A 13821-nucleotide genomic window follows, 5' to 3' on the forward strand; every position below is an offset into this window, starting at 1 on the left:
AGAGAGTTGAAATTGTTCAGCCTGGAGAAAAGAAGGCTCCAGGGAGATCTAATTGTGGCCTTCCAGTCCCTGAAGAGGCCTACAGGAAAGCTGGAGAGGGACTGTTTATCAGGGAGTGTAGTGACAGGACAAGGGGTAACGGGTTTAAGCTGAAGGAGGGTCGATTTAGATTAGATGTTAGAAAGAAATTCTTTACTGTGAGGATGGTGAGGCACTGGAACAGGTTGCCCAGAGAAGTTGTGGCTGCCCCATCCCTGGAGGTGTTTAAGACCAGGTTGGATGAGGCTTTGGGCACTCTGATCTAGTGGAGGGTGTCCCTGCCTGCAGCAGGGGGGTTGGAACTAGATGGTCTTTGAGGTCCCTTCCAACCCAAACCATTCTATGATTCTATGATTCTATGTGCAGCAGCCAGAGAGCAGAGGAGAGCTGGAGGCACAGGGGCTCACTGCATTGCACCGCTGTCCTGTTACACCTCTGTCACACTGCTGGGATGCAAAGACGAGTTGGGGGCAGAGGAGGAGGGCTTCCACCCGGTGTGAAGGTCTCTGGTGAGGTTCAGCCAAGGATGGTGCTGGGGTCACAAGTAACTAAGGGCATACTTTGCATAGAAATAACTTCAATCTCCAAAAAAACCCTAACATCTGAAATATATTTTCCAGATAGTTCCCACCTGCCTAAACCAAATCCCTGAAGAGTAACCTATATAATTGCACCTTTTGGCATCTCAGTCTAGTTATATCCCATACCTTCATCCCAAACTAAATACTGCTTGCATTAAGCCAGTATTAGTCCGGTATGCTGGATGTAGAGAGCAGACAGAGTGAGAATGACCTAAGGTTAAATATAAGTTCTATTTATATATTTTCAAGTGATCAAGTTAATCTGTGTGTACATCTTGAGTGTGACAGTCACTAATATGCCATAGCAGTTCAAATCAACCCCTTTAAAGGAGATACTATATTTCCTGGAAGGAACAGAGAAGTGATTCTGCACAGATCTGTGAAGATAACAGTAACTGCCATCAGGCTTTGCTGTAGCTTGTGAACTATAAGGCACCATGCAAATGGAGCAGATCAAGACAGACATTCCAGCCTAGCTTCCAGCAAAGTTTGTGTATGGGTTCTTGCTAAGAAATGTGAAAATGCAGAAGATGGAAAAGTGACTAAAGCAGAAAGAATATATTCTAATGCTATTCATAGTTATTCCCTTGGTGATAAATTAGGTAATTTTTTTTTTCAACATTTGCACATAGCTGTATGATACATTTTGAGAATACAAAAATGTTATGTATTGCCTGTAATATAGTACTCCCTCTTTCAGCTGAGGATAGATTGGCTCAGGTGCACATAATTGTCTCTATGGGCATAGTTCTCTGAAACTCTGGAAGTAACCAAGTTTTTTTTCCTAGCTGTTTCTTATTACAGAATTAAAAAATAAATAATCCAAGGGTTTTTTTTGAGACAAGGGAACTGCATTAAGAACCTTTGTGTCTGCAAAAAGTGTACTACAGCCAAACAGTTTGAAATTTGACAACATATTATCTTTTGCAGATGATTTTGGAACACAGCATGAAGAAACACTTTCCATTTACAGATTAATAGCAAAGTGGGGTGAAATTTGCTTCTAGATAATTGTTCAGTTCAGATACTAAATTATGCAGCAAAATGCACCATAGATAGTCATCATTTGATCCTAAAGTCTCTAACAAATTCTGAATCACTTTTCTTCATCTGCCAAGAGTTTCAGAATTATAAAAAAAATCATTTTGTCAAATGTGAACATGCACAAATACCACAGCATCCTCTCACAAGACAATTATGCCTACATCCTGCTGCTGAACAGCTAAACATACTTATCAGCTATTATAATTTAGTTCTGTATATCAGGTCAATTAGAAAAATCTGGTCTTACATGCACTAACATATACAAACAAAACAGTCCTTGAAAAAAAAGTTTGAGCCCAGAGTTTGCTTCAGCAAACTGTACAATTTGTTCTATAGTCAAGAAACTATTTGTCTGGAAACACTTTATAGTCAAGGAGGGCATTGGAAAGTTAATATATTCTATCATATATTCGATCCCAGGCCTGATTGCAGATTACAAAACTGAATTAGCAATTGAAACAGGCTAATATTGCTCTATTCTCTCCTATTTTTTATTTTGCAGAAAATTATGCTGGCAATTCAAGGTCTCAAGCTTGCCAGTAAGCTAGACAGCATTTGTTTATATCAATAATATTGTAGGCTGAGAAACACAGTAGTGTTTGTGCATGTAACTTTTAAGATCTTTGTACCATTTGGAGTCCAGGGAAGTATCATTTTAAGTAATAATCTGAAAATTACAATGACTGAACTTTCATTCTGGACAGCAGAAAGTATACTTTAGTAAGATGTACTTTGGAACAGACAGCAAGTAAGAATTAAGAATTCACCTTAGAACTGATGACATATAAAATATATGCATTCATCCCAGCACACTCAATGTGGGAGGGATATCTGACAGACCATCCTCTTCTCTGCTCCTGTAGCACCTGCCTTATTCAGCATCTAGGGCAGATGCAGTCTGAATTCAATCAGACCACAGCAGAAGCATGATATACCCTCTCCAAAGTGAAGGGGTCAGGCCATGATCCCTTTCCTTCCCCCAGAAACATCAGGTACCCTTTTTCTGTGGCTGGGGGACATGGCTTTTCCTTCCCAAGGCAGATTGCAACCTTACAGATGCCACCAAGAGCATGCTGCCTCAGCTGTGAATGCTTCCCATTTTTCTTCTCCCATTGACACCCTCCTGAGATGCCTGAGATAGCTGTGGTACCTGCAAACTGTTGTTTTGGAGCATCTCCAGGTCAATACAGACGTCTGCCACATCAGTTATGCTCAGGTGGCATGTTCCCACTTTCCTCCCATGAAATAAATACCTTGCTTTGAAATGGAAGATGCTGCACTAGTTGCACAGCAACAGCAGTTGAAGACACTGTACTGGGCAATGACTGACTCCTGAGAACTAGAACTGGTAGAAAATATTGCCCTGTGTTTACCTCAAAGAGAGGTCAATAGACTCTAAATTACAGCTGTTGGCTTTCGTCTGGTCATCCGGCACCTCGATCTTTCTCCCAGATGGAAGAATCAGTAAGATTTTACCCTCTGCAAACATTACTTCTCAAGTATTTCCATGAATTTTGCTTTAACTGTTACCTTACCAGATGCAAACCTGTGCACTCATGGTCAAAATCAGGCAGAAGCATGCAAGAGGAGAACATTGCACTCTACATCTGCTGTGCAGGATACAAAGCGCTCTGTTCTTTCTGAAACAACACTGCTTGTCGCCAGTAGATATAGTTAATTCATTCATGAATTTTATAGACATGGGGTCATTTTCCTATGCAAACCTTACTATGACAGGCTTTTTTCCCCCACCCTTCATGAGATTGCTTCCAGTGGGCCAGCAGTGATGCTCACTGCCACAGCAATCACAGCCACAGTCACTCATCCTTTTCCCATACTGAATTTTCAAAATATGTCCCTAGAGGGGATGTCTTCGAGTAGCTTAGTCAGATTTGAATTTAGCAACTCACTTTTGACCCTGAAACATGGAGGGCTTGAGTCAGCAAGTCTGCAGTGACCATATTCCTACAGACTTATTCACTTGTCTGGAAGTGAAGTCATGGACAGTATAATGTTCAAGAGAGTTACTTAACCATGACATAAGAACATCTCCCTTCATTTATCAGCCAACAGCTTGGCAAAGACTATAGCTGATGTAGCAGTCGTCTTATTTGCCTTCTCTAAAGTTAAAGCAGAAATTTAGGCCTTCCTTTTCTGCTTTAGATGTAATGGCATTTTAGAAAATATGTTCCTTCCCTGGCAGAAGCACAGTATATCAATAGACCAATTTGTTTTCCTCAGAGGTTTCTGTTACACCTAATTGAATATTGAATTTTTACAGATAAAATATTTTTCTGGAGCAAGGGGAGGAAGGTCTTTGATGTTGGGGGCTTTTGTCCTCTGTTGTTATTCCCTACAACCCAGTAATGAGAATCTCACCATAGCCAAATCCCAACACTACAGCCAAGCACAAGCTGTTCTTTTGTTGATGCTGTGCCCCTTGTATTTTGAGCCACACTACTGCCTGACAGTGCAGTGCATATGCCCACACAACTGCTGCCAGCTCCTGAGTCACTGTGAAATTAAAAACAAAGTTGTGACTCAGCAAAATGCCAGTCAAACCGGAAAATAATATAATATGCAACACAAAGAGTAAGCCTCAAGTAACTCAAAGCCCAAAAGACAATAAACATCAAAGAAAACCACCACTTTTCTACGGAAGGATATTCTTCATTAAAATGGCATCATCCATCACCAGCTGTTACAGCAGTTAAAATAAAAACAGCTACAAACATATCAATATCTCAGATGCTACTGTTTGTTTCTTTCTTCCTACATGCACAACAAGCTTGAAATAGATAACTGTATTAGTCCTTGATTTTTACAATGTATTGTTCCTGCCAGCCCAAGATTTCTCTCTCTAAAAGCTTCTTAATATGGAGGCTTTATTGAGCCTGGCTTTGGTCAGCCGGTCAGGTACCCTGCGAAATTCCCAGCCTGGAAACTTTGTGTCTTTCCTGATTTCAGATGGATTCCAGGTAGTGAGAGAGTTTTAGCCTTCCCCTTCTCTGGCCACCTTAGCAAAGCAGGACAGACCAAGGAGAGAGGCACAGAGCGTGTGGGTTATCCTTCCTCTCACAGGCTGGTTGGAAACCTCTGAGCCCATAGCAAGCCTCAAAGGGAGCGAAGCAGAAACATTCGTGATTTCATTACTTGGGGAGCTTCATTTCTGAGGACCCTTCGGAAGCCAAAAGTGTTTCCAAACACACCAGGAGGGTGCCTGGCCAGACCAGACTCGTGTTCCCAGCCATCAGCTTCTTCCCCAGCTTCCCCTTACCAAAAGCAGCACAGATCTCACCCCACACAGCAAAGCGTGCAAACTTACTCCCATGCACTATCTAATTAGTCTCAGTGGAAAGCGAATCTCAAAATGTCAGCTCCTGCAAACCATGCTGACCTATACCAACTGAAGATCTGCCTTCTAAAGGCTCTCAGGGGGACATTAATTGGATCCATGTGTGACACTCTCCATCACAGCTGCCTGTTCAAAGGAGAGCTGTAGTGTAAGGGGTGAATGGGGAAGTTAGTGCAAGGTTGAAAACACTAAGTGCTTCAATGTCTAAACATTATGTTCTAGGATATTTCTATGTCAGCAGTACCCAAGTGAGGAACTAGGGGCCCACTGCGAGACATGGTTGTTTCCCACCCAGGTACCTACCTACTCCCACCCAGAGCTGCCTATAACACTGGGGACACAACTCTTACTTTTGCTCACTGTCTTTTGAGCTATTATTTTTGGCTTAGAGTTTTGAGTAATGAACTCTGTCATGAGAGAAACCCCCTACTCTAACCAGAAAGAGCAAAAGAAAGCAAAAGCATGAGGAAAGCATTTATAGGATTGTTTCTTTATTTTTTGATATATGTTTTCATAATTAGACTCTCATCTCAGATTTCCTCCATGCCACATCTTGGCGACACATAGCTTCCACCAGCCTCTGCTTCGCATTACCAGTGGCCATAGCCAGATACCCAAGCCAACAACAATCATTGAAAGCCAGGAGTGGGCTCCAGCCCCTACTACCTAGCTGAGTCTCTTTGGGTAACAGCTCTTCAGAGTTTGCCAGTCTGTCGTGCTTTGCCACTGCCCGTATGCAGAACTGCCATGTCCTTTTGGATCATGCTCAGAAGCATTAAAAAAGGACTCTGCTGCTGCAGTCCTCTTATAAAGCTTACTACTTGCCAGGAGCTGGTGCAGGCAATGGTACATTTACTGTAGCATCTCACACATTTCCAGAAGCCAACCAGTGCCAAGAGTTTCTCTACAGCTTCTCTAAAACACAGGCAGCAGGGCTGAGCTGTCCCTGCATCTCTCTCTGTTCATCATCCACCCTGAGCAATAGGATGGGGAGAGGGATAAGAAAGCTGCTCCCATCCCCACCTCTGCACTAGATCCCCTCCTGCCTCAAGCTCAGTAACAGCCAGGTGGCACTCAGCTGCTTCTTGCTGTGCCCACAGCACAACTGATGTTTTACAATGGGAGGTGGACCTAAATCAAAGAGCCCAAACCCAGAGCTGAATCCCCCAGAGAACATGGAGCATGGTGCTCTGGGGGCTTTCTCCCATGGTGCCAAGGCTGAAGGTGCTCTGCTGCAAGCTGAAGCTACAAAGTACGGCAAGGCCCATGCTGCTTCTGAAATCGGCTAGCTTCTCCTCCTTGACTGGAGAAATGAAAGAGATGATGCAATTTTTAAAGAAAGAGAGAGAGGGAGAGAGGGAGAGAGGGAAAGAGGGAGAGAGGAAGAGAGAAGGAATTTCAGTGCCCCAAGCAGCAGTGATAAAGCAGGTGGTGAGATCTGCTGGGGAGGCGGAGATAACCACAAGGATTATAAGAGCAAACCAGGAGCCCTGACTACTATCAAATAACTACTGAAGCAGAAGGATCCATCTAAAATCAAGCAACATACCGACTAAGGCTGGAGTTTATAAAAGCAATGCTTTGTCGATGTATCCGTAAGGAACACAGGCACAGCAACCATCAGGATAGAAAAGAGCTGGCAGGGTCATTTTGATTGACTACATTTAAAAGGATTTTTAGTGTCAGCTTCCAACAACCAGTTTAAAAAACCACACACCTATTACTTCACCAGCTTGTGGGAAATTAGCATGGATAATGGCCATTTGTGCTAATACATGCACAAATCCCCTTGCAAAGTACAGAATGCCCATGCGAAACCACCTGGACACCCAGGTGGGGAGCAGCAGCAGCAGATGCTTTTCTCTTTAAGACCTGAAGGCTCAGAGCATTAGAAGCTAAGATTTAAATAGTCTGGGTGATTTTTATGGGAATCGTGCCCTCTGTTGATGCAGGTGAAACACTTCACTGAGATGATGCTGCTAGCTGAAGTGTAGCTGCTTTAGTGAGACATGTTTTTATTTAGCAAAGGGTTGGGTTTGTTTGGTTGGGTTGGTTTTCAATGATACTTTTCAAGTAAGCCCATAACAGACATCTCCTAACAAGGACTGAGCAGGAGTGCACTAACCTGAAAAAAGTTTTCCTGGTTATTACTAATGAATTTCCACCCTGGGATGAGCATGAGAAGAGCAGGGCCACATATCCACCTCCCTCTGTTGTCCATGCACCTGAAATAAGACAAGAAGCAGCTTCAGCAAGCAGGAGCGGGCAAGGCCATGTGATGTGTGCGAGTTGCTCCATTTGCAGGGTTTCAGTGTCTGAATTAAAAAATGGAGTTGGAATGAGAAGAATAAAAACAAATTAAATGAAATTTATAAAATAAATTAAAACTTCACTGGATTTCCTCACTGTTCATTCAGACATTTGTCTTTTCCAAATCATGCTTCTAACAAATATTTTCTCCCAAAATAAATCAGAGGAGACAACAAAACTGTACTTGTGGCATACAGAATATGCCAATATGGCAATACAGAATACCCAGGACTTTTCTCATAAGTAGTGTTCTTTAAGCAAGGAAGTCTAAGCAAGCATGTTATTTCCCTGGTGTTTTACACTACTCTGACCGGGAGTGCAAGACTCTGGCTTGCCTGATGTCAGATGCACCATTAAACCACTGCCTCTCCAAGCATTCATTTCGGCTTTCTGCCCTGTAGTCTTTTCTATTCAGAGGTGGGTGTTGTGTTCATTAGCGAGATTTCTAGTCACATTCACCCCAAGCCTTTCTAAAGTCTCTCTACTTAGTGCCAACCTTCTCTTTACTGATTCTTTTTTGATTGCTTTACTTTACTCTACTTACCTTCACACCACCATTTCCTTTGTCTCATTTGTCACACCTGCTGTAGCTGTAAGCCACCCCTCCCAGCAGTCAGCCATAGATGTGCTATTTAATATCCTCTGATAAGGATTTTTTTAAATTTTTATTAAAAAAAAATTATTACAAGCACTGATTTCAAATCTTGGTGCAAGTACTGGAATTAAGTTTTTGCTGGTTTTGGCTGGGGTGGAGATAATTTTCTTCATAGTAGCTGGCATGGGACTATGTTTTGTATTTGTGCTGAGAACAGTGTTGGTAACACAGGGATGTTTTTGTTACTGTTGAGCAGTGCTTACACAGGGTCAAGGCCTTTTCTGCTTCTCACCTCACCCCACCAGTGAGTAGGCTGGGGGTGCACAAGGAGCTGGGAGGGGACACAGCTGGGACAGCTGACCCCAACTGACCAGAGGGATATCCCATACCATATGACGTCATGATCAGCACGTCAAGCTGAGGGAAGAAGAAGGAAGAGGGGGACATTCAGGGTGATGATGTTTGTCTTCCCAAGGAACTGTTACGCGTGATGGAGCCCTGCTTCCCTGGGGATGGCTGAACACCTGCCTGCCCGTGGGGAGTGGGGAGTGAATTCCTTGTTCTGCTTTGCTCATGTGCAGCTTTTGCTTTACTTAAACTGTCTTTACTTCAACCCATGAGTTTTCTCACTGGGGGCAGAGGGTGCATGAGTGGCTGTGTGGTACTTGGTTGCCAGCTGGTTTTAAGCCACAACAGAGTTTGAAGCAGATTGGCTGCAGGGTATGTACACACACACTTGCATGGATAAAAATCTAAGGAGTTCTGTAAAGACTTGCTATTTCCATCTCACAAGTGAATAGGATATTTGTTATCAGAGACTGAGACATAGAACTTGGGAAAAAGCTAATGTGGTTCAGATTGACAAACTTTAAAGCCAAGGACCCTGGCATCTGCCCAGTAACAATACTGGCTGATGCTCTACAGAAAGGGAAAAGTCTCGTAAGGATCCAAGAATCTTTGGAAATGTTAATTAAATGTTGAAGTTAAAATTTTAAGTTGTTGCACTTAGTCTGACCCCTTTGTTTGCATTGCTGCCTGTGCCTAGCAAGTGACACAGGCGTCTGTCATGCAGCAACACTGGCTTTCCCAAGCCTCACCATTTCTCCATAGGGAGGTAATACTCGTCACCTAATGCCCACACAGGGTGTCCCTGGAAGGAGGCTAGTTGGGGAGGCTAACACCTTCACTTCTTTCACTTCGTATCCGCCTTGTCCTGGGGTGGCTGGGGCTGCTGCTGCCTAGCCTGGGGACAAGTCCTGCTCATCCTGCTCAGACAAGAAACACAGGCGTGACTGACATGAAAGGAGTCACCAGTCTCAGATTATATTCCTGCAGATTTACCATAGCCCAAAGGGAAAATGAATACTGATTCCCCACACTTAGAGACTGCAACACGTACACATTTATGCTAGATCACCTCATTACAGGCAGAAGTGTACACTGCAGTGACAGCTTCATTTGGCACATATAACGAAACCTAAATGAAAAAAGGATCCTAACAGATCAGCATTGCGACATGACACTGCAGTGCCCCTGAGAGGCCCATTGGGCAGGCACTATCTCAAACTACCTCCGGTATCACAGGTGCTTTCCGAAGTGGCACAGGAGCACGGTAACAAAGGAGCTCATAGGAGACAAGATGCACAATTTCTTGGTTTCTTGTTCAGCTTATCAGAGATGTATATCTTTCTATAAAAATGCATATAAGCAACTAATATATTCACCATCAATTGTTATTGCAGAGCTCGCTTATATTTGTTTAGGATAGATAACTGCAATATATCATGCTATGCTGTGCACCATTAAACATATCTACAGTCATTGTAGTCACCTCACAAGCACACATACTGCTTTACTTACAAGAGTTTGACATGAGAATAATATTTAGGAAGAGAGTGTGCTAGAGATAAAACAGGCTTCCCTTAAGCCTTTGCCTGAGAGGAGTCTGATCAAACATGCTTTCCTATATTCTGTAATACCTGGCTGATTTCTTTTCACCGCTGAAAAGTAAAATCATCTCTGGGAGTCTAAAGATCTCATAGAATAATTTATCATAACTTATCTCATAGATAAATTTATAAGTGTCACAGATTGGAAGAAAAGCCTGGAGGTCTCTAATCCAACCCTCTGCTCAAAACAGAGTTGATAATCAAAATGAGATGAGGTTGTTCGTGGCCTCACCAGTCAGGTTTTGTCTCCGAGGACAGAGACCCCACAGCAACCCTCAGCAGCCTGTTTCAGTGTAATGACTGTCATGATGAGGAACTCTTTCCTAATATCTGCACAGAATTTCCCGTGGTGCAAATTGTGTCCTTTTACCTTTGTATCTTGGAAAAGACTCTGGTTCCATCGCCTCTCTAACACCCCAACAAGTACCTGGAAACAGCAACTAGATCCCCCTTTAGGCTCTTTACCTCCCGGTTGAACTTGGTTCTCTCAGTCTCACTGCCCAGGAGAGGCAAATTTGGATGTCTTATTCCATCCCTGGTCCCTTGTAGAGGGTTCACTTGGGTGAAGTGCTCACTGAGGTGAGAGGAAACAAATTTGCATCCACCTAAATCTGCCTTTTCAACTGCAACTTCTAATTATTGCTGACTTTCATGAAGTTTGATTTTAAATGTCAGCTACTCTCCGGTACAGCCACAATTCCTATTCTGGCCCCACATCAGGAGCAGCAAATCACACCATGATTTGTGTTGCTTCCAGCTCAGCCAAACCCAGGAAACGGTGAGTTTCTCTAGGGACAGGGCCACCCTGTGAGGCTGCCAGGCCAAGGAGATGTGGTTGCGGATGGGAAAACAGGACTCTTCCACGCTCTGGGTTTTTTCAGCACAGCTTCTGCTTTTTCTACACAAGTACTGACCTAGTCCTGCTTTTGCCTGCCTCAGTGGGAAAACACACTGAGAAAAAAACGAGGAAAACACACAGAGAAAAAACCTGGGCACTTAATTTGCAAGCCTTTTGGAGAAAGGACTGCTTTTCTTGTGCTTTCCATGTAGTACCAAGCAGGCTGTCAGATCTTAAACAAAAGATTCGTAAAGAGGTAGTTGTATTACTAGACGCATATGAAGAAAACACATATGTGCCTCATCTTGCACTCAGAGCCATCAATGGCTCAGCATTCCCTTCAAATCCCGCTAATTTTAACATTGGGTTATGAACATGGGCTTCTTCCCATGTTTAACTTGGAACAGATGAGGCTTCTCTGCATGAGCTGAGCACACTGCTGCCTGTGTTGTAAATGCCACAGGGATCAGATTCCTCCCGCTTTTTCAGATGTCTCCACTGTGATTCCTTAAAGAGAAAAAAATAAAAAAAAATACCTAGCAGTATTACTAGTGGTTATCATTTTCAAGAAGAGATAAAAAAGCCGACTAAACCACTTTTGGGACAGCTCTGATCCAAAGCCTTTCTGTTTGCATTCTCTGTGCCCTTCACTGATCATGCAAGTAGGCAAGTGCATTGAAAATCATGGTGTGTGGGGATCCCTCGCCTCCTGCTCCGCGTTTGCATGGGGCCAGGCTGGCCTCGTGGGCCAGCACACTCCTGGGAGGCATGAGGAGCAGCCACGTTCCCCTGTTGGACCTATATCAGGGGCTTCCCATCCTCATATCCCTGAATAATTAGTTACATTTTCCTTTGTGAGGGAAATAGTCTCTCAGAATGACAGTAATACACACCCATGCCCTCTTTGGCACACGATAGGCAAAATTAAGTACCAGCAGTCTTATCAAAATGGACATTTTTTCACCCTTGTCTCCTTCATAGCTCTTTCTTTTACTTAAGCTTTATTGAAAGCACAGGTGAGTATCAATGGCGCCCAGTACACAACACTGCAGCACAGACACTATGGTAGGTAACCTTTCAAAAATGTTTGCTTTCCAACGTCACCCTCTACTCACATTTTGCAGCACAAGTGCCCAGTTAAGTAACACAGACATGCCAGGGGGTCAATGCTTTTTTCTTAAGGCATGCAGAGATCTTGAGAAAGGTCAAAACAAGAATTAGGCTAAATTCAAAATGCTGGTGAGTTAGGTCACTTGGGTTTTGGCCTCAGTTTGTGTTTGAGATTGGTCTCTAACAAAGGCTCTGTAGCAGCTGAAATTTTTGCTTCTCCGCTGGCTGGCCCTTATTACAGCAGTTTGGCCAAACACCAGGACAGGTTTCCTGGAGAGTCTGTGAAATGTCCATCTGTGGAGAGGTCTGGAACAACCCATGGAGGTGCTTTGAGCAGGAATTTGATCACAGACCCATGGCGTTCTCCAGCCAGAAGTCTGCTGTGGCTCTAACACCTCCTTCTGGTTCCCCACATTGCTCCAGGGCATTTTTCTGACTTGACTCCCAAGCCGTTTTCTGTAGTCTCCCCTGACATGCACTGAAATGAGTGTCACTTGTGCTTTGGTACAATGTCCCGTCAGCATGTGCTCAACCTCTTTGTGGCAAAGGCACATCGGCAGCATCTGGAGATGGCAGGGCTTGGTCTCTCATGTCAGCTCTTCAGTCAGCAACCACAAGACAAACTGCAGGGCTGGTGGGCAGGGGTAAGACAACATGTAGATCTTTTTTTTTTTTTTAAGTTTGTTTTTTTAAGAAAAAAAAAAATCCAGTCTTGCTGACTGGATTTGGCAGCTTCTAGATTTCAAGGTAGAAAAATACTATCTTCAAGCTGTAACAACCCAGGAGCTAAACTTGCTTCTTGCTCTCACCGTGGTCAGAGCTCAGCCTGGGGCTGACAGCAGGGACCTCCCCCATCTCCATGGCTCTCTGGCTGTGCTCCTACTTCTTTCCCCTTTTTTAGCCTCAGGTGCTCTTGCATACACATTGCTGAAACCGTTAAAGTTGCCAGAACAGCCCCTACCTGCCCAACTACCTCTGCCTTTTCCTCTTTCAAGCCCTCCCTTAATAACCCCCTACTCTATGACTCCCCACTTTCATGCTCCTCCATGGCCCTACCGCAGTCCCCATCACCCAAGATACTGCTATGTGCTGTGTTTTGCTCTGCAGAGCTCAAAGAGCTTTTCTTTTTAGCCTCACGTGACAGTATCTCTGGTTATTCCTATTGGTCTTCATTTTCCACAGCCTCCAGTCCCCCTACAAATTCACCATGACAAGAAGTGCAGATAGTGCTTGACCTGAAGTTGTCCTCTTACAGAACTAATATCTCCTCAACAGTGATCTTCGGGGGGAAAAAAATATCGCCTTACCATCTCCTAGACCCTTTGGACAACTAAAACTCATAGAGCAGATGTTTCAGTGAGCTATCCACAATGATGCTTAGGTCAGAAAACAGTAATTATATTCCAGCTGTATGAAACACACATAGTAATTAACTATGACAGCTCTTTGTGGATTAAAGTAATTGAGGCTTATTATGATGTTTGCATAGTTTTCCTAACCATCAGTCAAATCCTGGATAAAAGGAAAAATCAACTTTCTTTAAAATATCCAGATCCTCTTCTGTGCAGGCTTTATTGAGCAATCAGCATTAAAATTGCATCCCTTAACTCTGCTAAGATTTAAAAGCGGAAAAGAAGAATGGATACCCAAAACATCAGATTTTGCAAAAGAGCTTTAGTAGCTCCAGAAACATGTGTCATTACTTAATTTAGTGGTAGCAGATATATCTTCAACTCCATTTTGTCCTCATGTGTATCAACTGCATATCAGTGATGCTTCTATGCATGATATGCTTCTAGCAATTATTTAGTTTGCAATTACTATTTGAGAAAACATATTTAGCTAGTCATAATATCAAGGAGGTATTTTAAAGTGGCTTAAAAGGACCAACTGTTAATATATATTTTAAAATGAAATGTTGGATTCAGTAGACCCATGTGCTGCTTGTAGCAACCACTTCACAACAACCACTTCTAACATGCAAGCTGGCTACTTATAAA

Source organism: Grus americana, chromosome Z (genome assembly GCF_028858705.1).
Source record: "Grus americana isolate bGruAme1 chromosome Z, bGruAme1.mat, whole genome shotgun sequence".
In the NCBI taxonomy this organism is placed as follows: domain Eukaryota; kingdom Metazoa; phylum Chordata; class Aves; order Gruiformes; family Gruidae; genus Grus; species Grus americana.